Genomic DNA, 14,012 nt, shown 5'->3' with positions numbered 1-14,012 from the left:
GGCTGCCGGCCTCGGTGGGAGCCCCAGGCTTGGCTCCGCTCCAGGCTACAAAGTTTCAATTATAGAAGAAAAATAAATTCCAGATACCAGGGCCTCTGCTTGGGTTGCCAGGGGGCATGGCCGGCCTGCAAACCACCACTGGCCCCTCGCTCAGGCCGTCCCACACCCCAAGGGAACCCCCACTTGATCTGGGATGCCCTTCAGGGCAAACCAGCTGGTCCCCACCCGTGCACCTGGCCTCTATCCTATCTAATAAAAGAGTAATATGCAGATTGATCATCACTGCAACACACAATATAGCTGCCCCCATGTGGTCAAAGATCCTGCCCCCATGTGGACACAAGATGGCCACCACAAGATGGCCAGCAGGAGAGGGCAGTTGGGAGGTACCCGGCCTGCAAGGGAGGGCAGTTGAGAAGGACCAGGCCTGCAAGGGAGGGCAGTTGAGAAGGACCAGGCCTGCAAGGAAGGGCAGTTGGAGGTGATCAACCCTGCAGGAGAGGGCAGTTAGGGGTGACCAGGCCGGCAGAGGAGGGAAGTTGGGAGCAAACAGGCTGGCAGCAGAGTGGTTAGGGGGTGTTCAGGCTGGCAGGCAGAAGCGGTTAGGGGCAATCAGGAAGGCAGGCAGGCAAGCAGTTGGGAGCCAGCAGTCCTGGATTGTGAGAGGGATGTCCGACTGCCCGTTTAGGCCCGATCCCACCTTGGATGTCCGACTGCCCATTTAGATCGGGCCTAAACGGGCAGTCAGACATCCCTCAAGGGGTCCCATATTGGAGAGGGTACAGGCTGGGCTGAGGTATAACCTCCCTCCATGCACGAAATTCGTGCACCGGGCCTCTAGTAACTTTATAATTTTTATTCATGACATACTGCATCCAACTGAAAATTTAGAGGGAGACTAAAAATTAGGATCAATTGCCAAGAACTCAGGAAAATAACAGATACTAGAAACAGACTCACAGGTGGTTCTTAGACAGGAACTAACTTTCTATTACTGTGAATAATATGTTCACATATAACAGAAAAAAGGCTGGAGAACTTCAGTATAGATTTAAAACTCAGAAAAGAGTAAAATGGAAAATGGAAACTTTAAAAATAAAAAAAATAATAATTGAAATCAGGAATTCTATAGTTGGCTTTAATAGCATATTAGATACAAATGACCAGAGAATTGGTGAACAGTAACCAAGTTTAATAAAATTTATCCAAAAATAACACAGGAAGAAAGGACGATGCACAAAGAGATGGAATGATATAGAAAGGGCATAATAGAAATATGAGATATGGTAAAAAGTTATGAATTATGTGTAATTAGAGTCCCAGAAGGGATAAAAAAAAAACCCACCAAAACTCAAATGGAAACAACTCCACATTCTCTAAGTAGAATAAACACAACAAAAATTATAGCTACGTCAGAGTCAAACTGCTAAAAACCAAATTGAGAGAGGAGATTGAAAACCAGCCAGACATAAAGGATACTTTCCTTTCAAATGAACAATAATAGAGTTGGCTTTTCAAAAGAAATGATGGAACTAAAACACAATGGAATTTAAAAAAAAAAAAGATAAAATCCAACAACCTAAAATTCTATGCACAGCAAAAATAAAGGCACAATAAAGACAATTTAGATAAACAGAAGCTGAAAGAATTTGTTGGCAATATAGTATAAGACCTACAAAAAGGAGTTCCTTGGGATTTAGGAAAGTTATCCCAGATAGGAGCCAAAAACTATATGAAAGAATAGAGAATACTGGAAAGAGTAAATACATGGGCAAATGTGTTAAAATTAACTGTTTAAATAAATATAATAGCTTGTGAGATATAAAATCATACAAAAATAAAATAAATATATAACAGCACAGCTGCAAGATGAGGGTTAATAAAGATAAACTATTTTTAAAGTTATTGCATTGTTTGAGCCTTACCTTTACCCTGATACCAAAGACAAACAAAGGACATTACAAGAAAAAAATTATAGGCCAACATCCCTGATGAACATAGAAGTAAAAATCGTCCACAAATATTACCAAACTGAATTCAACAGTACACTAAAAGAACCATAGATCACAATCAAGTGGGATTTATTCCAGAAATGCAAGGAAGGTTCAACATCTGCAAATCAACAAATGTGCATACTACATCAACAGAATGAAGGATAAAATCGTATAGTAATCATTTCAGTAGATACAGAAAAAGAATTTGACAAAATACATTTGTTTATGACAAAAACTCTCAATAAATTGGACATACAAGAAATGTACCTCAATATAATAAAGGCCATATATTACAAGCCCACAGTTAACATCATACTCAAAGGTGAAAATCTGAAAGCTTTTCCTTAAAGATCAGGGACAAAACAAGAAGTCCCACTCTTACTACTACTTTTCAACATTGTAATGGAAGTTTTACCCTGAGCAATTGGGTAAGAAAAATAAATAAAAAGCATCCATATGGAAAGGAAGAAGTTAAATCATGTGTTTGCAGATGACATGATCATGTATATTGAAAACCCTAAAGACTCTACCAAAAAACCTGTAAGAACTAATGAGCAAATTCAATATGGTTGCAGAATACAAAATTAATATAAAAAATCAGTTGGATTTCCATACATCAAAGACAAAATATTTAAAAGGAAAATTAAGAAAATAATCCTATTTATAATGGAATAGTTAGAAACCAATTTAACCAAGGAGGTAAAAGATTTACACTGAAAACTATAAAACAATGATGAAAGAAACTGAAGACACAAATAAATAAAGAATATTCTATGTTCATAGATTTTTTTGAATTAATAATGTTAAAATGTCTATACTAGCCAAAACTATCTGCAGATCAATGCAAACCCTATCAAAACTCCAATGGCATTGTCCCCATAAATTAAAAAAAAAAAATCGTGCCCTAACCGGTTTGGCTCAGTGGATAGAGCATCCGCCTGTGGACTGAAGGGTCCCAGATTCGATTCCAGTCAGGGGTATGTACCTTGGTTGCGGGCACATCCCCAGTGGGGAGTGTGCAGGAGGCAGCTGATAGATGTTTCTAACTCTCTATCCCTCTCCCATCCTCTCTGTAAAAAATCAATAAAATGTATTTTTTTTTAAATCCTAAAATTCATATGGAACCACACAAGAGCTCAAATAGCCTAGGAAAACTTAAGTAAGAATAATTGAGGCATCACAGTGCCTGATTTCAATACTACAAAGCTATAGTAATCAAAAGAGTATGGTACTTGCATAAAAACCAGTTTTATAGACAAGTGGAACAGAATAGAGCCCCTAACTAAACCCACACATTCATATTCAGCTGATCTTTAACAAAGGTGCAAAGAGCACACATTGGGGAAAGGATAGTTTCTTCAATAAATGGTGTTGGAATAACTAAATACCCACATGAAGAAAAATGAAATTGGACTCTTACTTCACCATATGAAAATTAACTCAAATTCATTAAAGACTTAAACATTTGACCTGAAACTGTAAACCTACTAGAAGAAAATATAGGGAAAAATTTCTTGACATTGGTCTAGGCAATAAAATTTCTGGACATGATCCAGTTACAAAATAACCATATTGAATGCAATATTTAAAGTTGATATGGTGAAATCTTTATTATGCATAAAACAAGATGCCTGTCCCTATTTTGTTCAACATTATATTGGATGTACTAGCCAATGCACTAAGACAATAAAAGAAAAAAAAATCTTACCTTATAATAGACAAATATGCAAATTGACCGCACCTTTGCTACGCCCAAACCACGCCCACCAACCAAGCCATGCCCACCAACCACGCCCACCAGGAAACCGTTGCAGGGACGTTGGGGTGTGGCGGAGCCCAAGGCCGGGAAAGCCTCCATCAGGGAGCCTGCACAGATCGCAGGAAACCACTGGGGGTCGGCTCCTGCGATCCTTAGCAGGGATGTTGGGTGCGGCCGAGCCCAAGGCCACCGCCCGGGGCCAAGCCTCGACCCTGAAAGAAGGCAGAAGGCGGTGGCCACAGCCAAGGCCTGGGTCCCCGGTGCTGGCAGCCAGGTGAATGAAGGTCTATTGCACGAATCTTCGTGCAAACGGGCTACTAGTAAAGTTATAAAGATTGAAAAGGAAGAAATAAACTATCATTACTTTTAGATTATATGACCACTTGTGTAGCAAATCTGAAAGACTCTATAGGTAATTTTAGAATTATTAATGGAGTTTATCAAGTTTGACATATAATGTATACATATAAAAGGCTAACTGTCCATCTGTCCAACCGGTAGCTATGATGTGCACTGACCACCAGGGGGCAGATGCTCAACACAGGAGCTGCGATGATGCACACTGGCCATTTAAAAATAAATGGCACCATGGACCTGGCGCCAACAAACCAACACTCGGCTTCCCCCAAGTGGGACACAGGCCCCATCACCACCCCGAAGTGACACGCCACCAAATCACAGCCAACACAGCCCAGCCCAACCTGGAAACAGTCGCTGTGGGTGCCGGGTAATGATGTCATGTAGCAATGCCCGGCTTCCTCTCCCTAGCAACTAGCCTCCTTGGAGTTTCTTCAGCCCAAGAACCCGACTTGCTTTATAGCCAGGTGCAAACATTTTACAGTTTAACCAAATGTCTGTGAAGTGTTTACACATGCCTCATCTCATTTGATCCTCACAGAAGTCCTGGAGTAGGTAGATAGGAGACTCTGTAGAATCCTTTTTCTTTTCATTAGCCAGAAAATGAAGATTTAAAAAGTTTAGAAACTTGACCCAACTGAAAAGAAGTAAGAAATGGTGGAACTTGAAAATGACTTCAGGTTTTCTCACTGCACAGAATATAGTCAAACACTGCTACAGTTAAATATTTTACCCTTTGTTCTCCCTGCGTGATCTACAATAATAATCTGCTTTGTGTTGATATTTATTGCTTTGTTGCTGACAATTACCTGAAAGAGAAGTTAGGGTGCTTCACTGGGCTGGAAAAAGTTTAGCACATCAGAAAGCAGGTCTAATTAAGCAAGTTTATTCTTTATATACAAAAGGTTAAGTTGACTTGAACATGTGCGATACATATAAAGCTCTTGTTGGCGCCAATCGTACACGTGTGTTTTGATCTGTCATTGTCGATTGTGAATTTGGTTGATACTTCTATTATAGCGAAAGGGTGAATAGCAATATTAAAATATTTCTTCTAATTAATTTCCTTTCAATGTTCACAAATCCGTGCACCAGGACACTAGTCAATATATAAAAAGCAATTAGATTTCTACACACCAGCAATAATAAGGTACAAAATATAATTTTATAAAATAAATAATTTACAATAGCAATAAAAATAATGTTTGTATAAATAAGTTTAACAAAAATGAGAAAAAGCAATGAAAAATATTACAAAGCCTTAAGATACATTAAAGGCGAGATAAATAAATAGCAGTATATACTAAGTTCATAGGTGGAAAGATTCAACATCTTAAAGAGGCCATTTCTCCTCAAATTGATATATAGAATTAATTCTAGCAGGTTTGTCTGTTTGCTTGTTTCTTGTTTTCTTATTTAAATAATTATATGGAGGATCAAAGATCCAAGAATTGTTAAAAAGTCAGGATGAGGAGGGAGAATCTTTCAAGAATTACAAAACTATAGTTGTTAAAACTAATTTTAGTGTTGGTGCAGTTAAACAAATAGATAATGAAAGAGAGTAAGGAGCTTAAAACAAATTCATGCATATATGAAAAACTTGATTCATGCTGATCACTCACTGGTGATGGGACAATTAATTACCCATATGGAATAGAAAATATAACAATTTCCAGGTGGAATAAGACTAATTGCCAAATGCAAAATTATAAAATCTTTTAGAGGAAAATATAGTAAAATTAATTTACTATCTTGAGAATTATTTTTCTCAAGAAAAATTATAAAAGAAAGTACTGGACACTTAAAATAAAAATGCAAAACTTAGTTCATTGAGAGAAACAGACTTACAGAGAAAGAAAAGCTAAGCACCAAATTTAAAGCAGATATTTCCAGCATATATTGCTTACAAAGGATTAATTAGCATTCAGTTTATATAATGAAAGCATTCCAATGCTTGCTTGGGCAGCACATATACTAAAAAAAAATATTCCAATGACTCAAGAAGAAGACAAACAACCCAATATGAAAATGAGAAAACATACACAAAGCCCAGAATTATCACAGAGAGAAAACACCACAGCTTATCAACATATGTATGGAAAGATGGTCAACTTCATTACTTATCAGAGATATGCTAATGGAAATCACAAGGGAATGCTATTTCACTCCTGCCAGACTGGCTAAAAATGAAATTTCATAATACCAAGTTATGACAAGTATGTAGAACAACAGGGACTCTCATCTATTGCTGAAAGGGATGCAGACCGGCTCAACATTTGAAAACAGCTTGGAAATAACCTAGTAATGTTGAACATACACATATCTTATAACTCAGTAATTCAATGCCTTGGTGTAGACTCCAGGGAAACTCCTGTCCATGTGAACCAGAAGTCATGTAAGAGAATGTTAGAAGACATTACTTGTTAATATGCCCTGTAGTAGGCAGCCTTTAATATGGCCCCCTGCTCTGAGTATTCATGCTCCTGTATAACCCTCACCCCTTGAGTGTGAACTGAAACTAGTGATTCACTTATAATGAACAGATAGCAAACTGATGGGATGTCACTTTTGAGATTAGGTTACAAAAGAATCAGGCTTTCATGTTCTCTCTCTGCCTTTACTCGGGGGTGGGGGGTGAAGAGGAGAAAGCAAGTTCTTATACAGAGACCCATATTGCAAAGAATTGATGTGTAAAATAAGGGTGACTTGAATACAAGTACCATGATACCTGACAGTGATGTTTTGATCAAGGCATCTCGGTTGAGAAGGCTAGAGATAGTGCCAAATTTCATCATGATACTCAGAACAGTATGCAATTTAAAATTGTTTATTTCTGGAATTTTCTATTTAATAGATCGTGGTTTTCTGTTCAGATCCTGGTTTGACCACAGGTAATCGAAACCACAGAATGGAAGATAGGGACTACTGTATTGAAATGAAATCAATTGACAAGTAAATAGTTTGGAGTATAAAAGGATGGATGGTCAGCTAGACAGATATTCTGTCCTTTGTGTCTAGTTAAATCTGCATTTCTTCCAATAGTTTCCATGACTGTCCCATTGGTAAATCATTTTCTCCCTCCTTTAAGGACTTCTCCCTCCATTGCAGGTTGAGTCAACTCAGAGGCCAGCTCAAGGGCTGTTTATCTGGTAACTGTATAATTCAGCACTTACCTGAAGGCCAAATGCATTCCAGACTAAATATTCAACAAGATTCCCTGCACCCACTCTCACCACCAGCCCTCCTTACCTTGCACTTCCCTCCCCCACCACAACACTCTGGGGCCCCACATACAGTCCTTGGCTAGGTGAGGACTTTAACCTTGGGGGAAGGGGGATTATGAAGAGGCAGGCTATACTCTAATAATTCAAGAACAAGCCACAGGAGGTGACATCGCCTCAATCCATGGTTCTTTTTAGCTCAAATCACAAGGCTCCTGTGGAGCACAAGAAAATAGTGGGTCAACGCCTCCAGATGAGCAAGGGTGAATAACGATGTGGCCAGAAGGAAATAGAGGCCGAGCTACAGAGAGACACCAGAGAAGGATCCCAGAGATAACAGCGAGGAATCCTGCGTGGAACACCTCTGCCACCCTCCCATCTGGGACATGCAGAGGCCCCACTAACTCCCCTGACCCCCACAAGCACACAGATAGCCTCCCAGGGCGTTCACATCTCTCTTCTCCCGCCGACCACCTGCGCTCGGGGTGGCCTGTAACAGACACCTCCAGGCCTCTCCTGGTCCATAATTTATCTCTGACCCCCACTCACCGTTTGTCCCGCTGAACCCTGCAGCGCGGGGTAGTGGGTAGAGAAGTCTGGCTAAGAGAGGGCAGCGGCAGTTCCCAAGGAAAAGAGCTCAGCAGAGAAAGGATTGAGCAGCGGACAAGGCCTGGGAGGTGGAATGTTGGGCGGGGGGAAAAGAGGGCGAGGAGGGGGGTCGTTCTGGGAACTGATTGGTGGCCTCCAGGGCGGGGGCGGAGCCTGGCCGGATACCTTCGGACTGCAGAGGGCTGGCTTTGTGTCAATTTCAGCTCCAAGATGGGGCCCCAAATCCAGGATGGAGACACTGGCGCCTGCCCTGAAAGTGCAGCAAGACAAATAAATCCGTGAGACTATTTATGAACCAGTGAGCGGTTGCTAAATAATAATAATAATAATAATAATAATACTATATTTATATAATACACAATTATTGCCAAGGACAAATTAAAAATCTGTGGGTTCCAGATAGATTTTTAATGAAAAGAATCAAATTGTATTAAAATGAAGCGTATGATTACAATCTTAATAAAAAGATCATGCATTGCTTATATAAGGGCAAGGCTAAGAGTGAAGAATTGACTATTGATACTTCATAACCACTGAATTGTTTTAAAGATATCATATGTATTATTTTATGGATTAAATAAAACAGGAAGGGGTTAAATTTATACCAACCAATAAATAGGTGACAGATTGGACAAGAGGGAGAGAAAAGGTATGGCTGGTAAAAGCTTGGACTTTGAAGCCACTGTGACATCCTTTACTTACCAGCTGGGCAGTGCATGTGTTTCTTATGACTGTTGTAACAAATGACCACAAACTTAGTGGCTTGAAACAACACATTTATTATCTTTGTTATCATACAGTTCTGTAGGTCAGAAGTCCAGCCAGCATCTCACTGGCTAACATCAAGGTGCAGGCAGGGCTATGTTCATTCTGAAGGTTGTAGGGAAGAATAGATTTCCTTGCTTTTTCCAGCTTCTAGAGGCTGCCCAAATTCTTTGTCTTGGGACCTTGCTTCAGGCCAACAATTTCATCAATCATCAAAGCCAGCAATCTCATCACGTGGCCCTCTGCTTCTGTTGTCATGTCTCTTTCTCTGCTTCTCCTCTTTCAGTTATTTCTGGCAAGTTTGACCTGTTGGTTACCTTTCTGTCCTGGATCCAATAGGCCTCCCTCTATTCTAAATTCCACTTTCCCTTTTATCATTTCCATTAGGTTTTTCTGTTCCATCTTCTGTCCTCTGCATTGTTCATCTTCATCCCCCAGATAATTTAGTTCTTTACAGCTAGAAAGTGTAGCAAATGGAACACCTGATCAACAGAACACTTGTGTTGTCCTCTTACTGCAGATGCTTTTCAGAGTTGTTGAAATACATGAACCAATATACGAGAAAAGACATTCTAAACTCTCAGAGGCTGTCAGCACTAAGTTCCCAGTCTGCGTGGGCTTCACTCTCTCCTCTTTCCTCTCCAGGCCCTCACCCAGGCTAAACTTTCTTGGCTAGTTCCAGAGCCAGTCCACAAAGAGCCTGTCAATGACATCAGAGGAGGAGGGGTGAGGGGCCTAGGGTGAGAGGCAGCATCTGGGGAAGAAGAACTGAGCAAAACAGCCTGGCCCCATCAGCAGTGATTTGCTGGCTGGGGTCTGTAGTCTGTGTGCGCTTGCAGGGTGGATGAGGTGGCAGTCTTTATTGGCTCTGTCTCCTTCCAGCCCCCCACACACACACACACACACACACACACACACACACACACACACACACACACGGAGCAAAGTCTAGAGGACTAGCAGCATTTTGGCTTCATGGATTTTGTACTGAAAGCACTGGAGCCTTAAGTGGGCCTCTGAATGTCAAGGTCATGCTCCTCTCTACCTGTGCTAACACTTTCTGCTGCATGCATTTCAAGATACCTTTTTTAAATAAATGAGGAGATTGGATGATATGTTTTAGCTCTAAACTGTGACCAAATACACAGAGAAACACCACCAACTAAAAATGGTAGGCTCTGGGGGTGTGTCTAGCAGAGAGTGGGAGCAGGCAGGCATGTGTCCTTGCTCACTGTCAGTTTCTGAGAGGAGGAGGGATAGAGAGGGAGAGAAATGCAGCTGTCTTGGCAGAGAGAATGAGAAGGAGAAAAAGCTCAATGCCAAGGATCCCCAGTTTTTTAGGAACACTCAATCTGCAATCCCTAAACCCCCATGTGCTTCCACAGGTTCCCTGAGATACCCCACGCAACTGCACAAACATGCCCAGATACTGGCTTTGCCTTTCACCCTCAAATGAATTGCAGTCAGAAACTACCCCTCTGTGCCTGGGAGGCTGGGTTGCTCATTCTAGCAATCTCTGAAAAATATACCCCCATGTCTGCCCTCCAATCTCAGGCCAGGCCTTGGAGGTGGGTTCTGAGGGAGATTAGACTTTGGCAAGGAAGTAAGTGAAGGACAAACCACTGCAGATTTTGAAAGTAAAGGAGGTAAGGGAGAAAAGCAGTGGTTGTGCCTGTGAAGAAAAAAGCTGATCCTCTGGGTCAGTAAGAGACCCAAAGGATCAGCTTTGAACTGGGACATTGAACTGGGACATTGCCTTCAGTTCTTCCTCAGTCTTTAGCCTATTGGCCTTCAGAATGGGTTTACACCATCAGCTCTCCTGAGTATCCAGCTTGCTAACTCACCTTTTCAGCCCTAAAAACAAACAAACAAACAAAACCCAGCTAGTTATTTTACCAGCAAAATGGGTTTATTAGGGAATGACAGAGGAATTGCAATTCAGGACATGCAAGCTATGCAAACCATAGGCAAGTCCAGAAGAACAGAGGACTGGAAAGTTACTTTATTAAGAAAAAGGGAGCGTTATCAGGATCTGTTATTAATAAAACATGTATTGGAGGAAAACAGGAGGTAGAGGTGTAGTGGCTTCCCATTGGTTGAGTCATGGCAGTTTCTCATTGGCTGGGCCTGTTGCTGGGCAAGGAGAAAAACCTTCCTTCCTGTTGCTGGAGTAGTAAAGTAAGCTTCTTCCTGTCAGAGGAGTCTGTGAGGTGGGTGAGCAGTAATGCCAGAATTCCCCATTCAGAGCTTCCGTAACCCATGTTAAATGAAGCTTTCTTTATTGATTTTCATACCCTGTAGGGTTTGAGACTTTCCAGCTTCCATAATTGGGTGATCCAATTCGTTATAATAAATGTCTGTCTGTCTATCCATCTATCTACCTACCTTATTGGATCTTTTCTGTGGAAAACCTCGACTAATACAGCCCCCTGGGTTATTCATTTGGAATTTTCATTGGACTATTCATTTGATATGTCAGATTGTTGGGAAATTAAATATAAAATGAAATTTTAATTTTCAAGAGGAGCAGGACTTGATGGGAGAGTGAGGGGAAGGTGGGATAACAAAGGTAGACAGGAGAGGAAAAGTGTGCCCACGCCTGCCATCTTGAGTGGAGCCTGCACCCAGGTCTGGGGCCGTGTGTATGAGTGCTAGGTGGTAGGTCCCCATCTCCTGTCACCCCGCTTGTATAACCAGTGGGTGAGTGTGCTCAGCTCCCTGGCTTGTGTATCAGAAAACTTGGGGACTTCTGCCTGTGCTCTGTCATTAATTCCTAGTGTCATGCGGATATCCAGAAAAATAAAAAGGAATATATCAGGATTGTAAAATTCAGAGATGGGAAGTAAGGCACGAGAGTAACATTAATGGAGTAAAACAAAAACAGATGATCACCAAGAAAAGTTTTGCCACCTTTGGGACCAATCTCTAACTCATATACCCACCTATGTTTCACACGTACACAAAGACCTGCCATTCCAACCACATGCACCTTTATGACTGCCTCACTCCCTGCCCCACCCCGGGAACTGTCTGTCCATCTGCCCCCTCATCCTGATGCCATGTTCCAGAAAGTCTTAGAGGTAAAACTCCCTAGTTTGTGCTACCGTTTCAGCTCAGAATGTGCTTAGATTTCTCTTTATTTATTTATTTTTTTTATTCTTTTTTTATTCTTTTTTTTTTAATTACTTTATTGATTAAGGTATCACATGTTTGTCCTCAACCCCCTCCCCCTGTTCCCTTCCCAATCCCCCCCACACGCAAGCCCCCCTCCCCCTGTTGTCCGTGATCATTGGTTAGGCTCATATGCAAGCACACAAGTCCTTTGGTTGATCTATCTCCCTTGTCCCCACCCTCCCCTACTTTCCCTCTGAGGTCTGACAGTCTGATGGATGCTGTTCTTGTTCTTCAGTCTATGTTGTTCATCTTTTCCCCTAGATGAGTGAGCTCATGTGATACTAGGAATTCCTAGTAGATTTCTCTTTAGAGAAGTGATGAGGAGATAAAGTTTGGAAGTTTAAGAAGTAGGAAAAGAGAGTGAAAAGGAGAATTATTGTCCATAGAAATCTTTCTTCCTTTTGGGCTTCACTGGAGGGCCTGAGGGGCTGGAGTTGCTGTGGAGGCTGATTCAATGAGATTTAAGATATAGCTTGTGGGGCTCAAAGGCTTGGGAAATTCATAGAGTTGAGTGAAAAGAAATTGTAAAATCTTTTAACTTTTTTTTTTTTTTTAGTTTTGTTAAAATGTGCTTTTTTTTTCTTTTTCTTTATTTCTCACTGAAGTGCTATCAGAGACATTTCGCACAGCTGGAAGTTACCAGTTTCTATGTTCTTGAAAATGATCACTAAGGGCTATTGGGTAAAGAAGCATAAAGGAAAAGTAGGATGTCCCCTCCCCATTAACAATAAGTTAAAAAGTACAATCTAAAAAGTGGAGCTGCCTTAAAAAGTACAATCTAAAAAGCGGAGCTGCCTTCTAGGAATGAAAAGAACTAGTCATGGGTGTGGTTTAAAGTCTTAAATTTAAGTATTTAATCTATCTTAAGTTAATTCTTGTATAGGGTGTAAGAAGGTAGTCCAATTGCATTTTTTGCATTATTTGTCTAATTTTCCTAACACTATTTATTGAATAGACTGTCTTTACCCCACTGTATGATTTTTCCTCCTTTATCATATACTAGAGGCCTGGTGCACGGATTCATGCACTGGTGGGGTCCCTCGGCCTGGCCCACAGGGATCAGTGGACTTCCTCACTGCCGCAGCCTGGCCTTACCCGCCAGCTCATCAGGCTCCAGCCCACTGTCCACGCCGCTCCCACTCATCCCAGCCCCGCTGCACCTGCCACTGCCACCACTCTGGTGCCCAGGGGGAGTGTCCCCAGGAGAGGCTCATACCACCCCAGCTGCGCTCACCAGCCATGAGCCCAGCGTCTGGTGCCCATCTGTCAGCTGAGCGGTGCTCCTGCTGTGGGAGTGCACTGATCACCAGAGGGCAGCTCCTGCATGAGCATCTGCTCCCTGGTGGTGGTCAGTGTGTGTCAAAGCTACCTGCCGGTCATCTGGTCACTTAGGCTTTTATATATATACTAGAGGCCTGATGAACAAAGATTTGTGCAAGAATGGGCCTTCCTTCCCCTGGCTGCCGGTACCGCCTTCGCTCTGGCCGGAGCTGCCTTTCCGCCTTTCCACCTTCCCATGCTGCCCAGAGGCCCAGAGCGACTGGGACGGTGCAGAACGAAGCGTCCCACCCTGCCCCCAGCCAATTGGGGCCTGTGTATGCAAATTAACCCACCATCTTTGTTGGGTTAATTTGCATACTCACTCCGGATTGGCTGGTGGGTGTTGTAAAGGTACAGTCAATTTGCATCTTACTCTTATATTAGTGTAGATTAGTGTAGACTAGAGGCCCAGTGCATGAAAATTCATGCACTGGAGGGGGGGGTCCCTAAGCCCGGCCTGCCCCCTCTCACAGTCTGGGAGCCCTCAGGGGTGGGAGGTGACCCAGTGATTAGGGGAAGGTGATGCCCCCATCATACCTCTGCTGCTGCCACTGCCGGCAGCGCAAGCCTCAGCGACCCTGGTTACCTGAGCCTCGGGCGGCCCTGGGCGGCTGGGCAGCCGACATCTGAGACTTGCCTGTGCCTTGGGCATCGGCTGGGCAGCCACCATCCGAGGCTTGCCTGCGCCTCGGGCCGGCCCTGGGCAGCTGGGGGGCTGAGAGGACTGGGGGACTCCGGAGGCAGGCGTGCGGGGTGGGCCCGGCCTTGCCGCATGCCTGCTGCCCTGGCGGGTCTGAGGGGACTGGGTGCACC

General features: G+C 42.6%; 1 protein-coding gene across 1 annotated transcript in view; it reads right to left on the bottom strand.

The window, feature by feature from the left end:
* The window catches only part of TCAF1 (TRPM8 channel associated factor 1), a 47,112-nt gene extending 39,124 nt beyond the window's left edge, over positions 1–7,988 (bottom strand). Inside the window, exon 1 of the mRNA XM_028128983.2 lies at positions 7,881–7,988. The gene's annotated coding sequence lies outside the window, so the exon portion shown is untranslated. The remainder of the gene's footprint in view (positions 1–7,880) is intronic.
* Between the last annotated feature and the right edge of the window lie 6,024 nt (positions 7,989–14,012).

Source organism: Eptesicus fuscus, chromosome 14 (genome assembly GCF_027574615.1).
Source record: "Eptesicus fuscus isolate TK198812 chromosome 14, DD_ASM_mEF_20220401, whole genome shotgun sequence".
Lineage (NCBI taxonomy): Eukaryota > Metazoa > Chordata > Mammalia > Chiroptera > Vespertilionidae > Eptesicus > Eptesicus fuscus.
The sequence above is the reverse complement of the archived record's forward strand: the minus strand, read 5'-3'. Positions and strand labels throughout refer to the sequence as shown.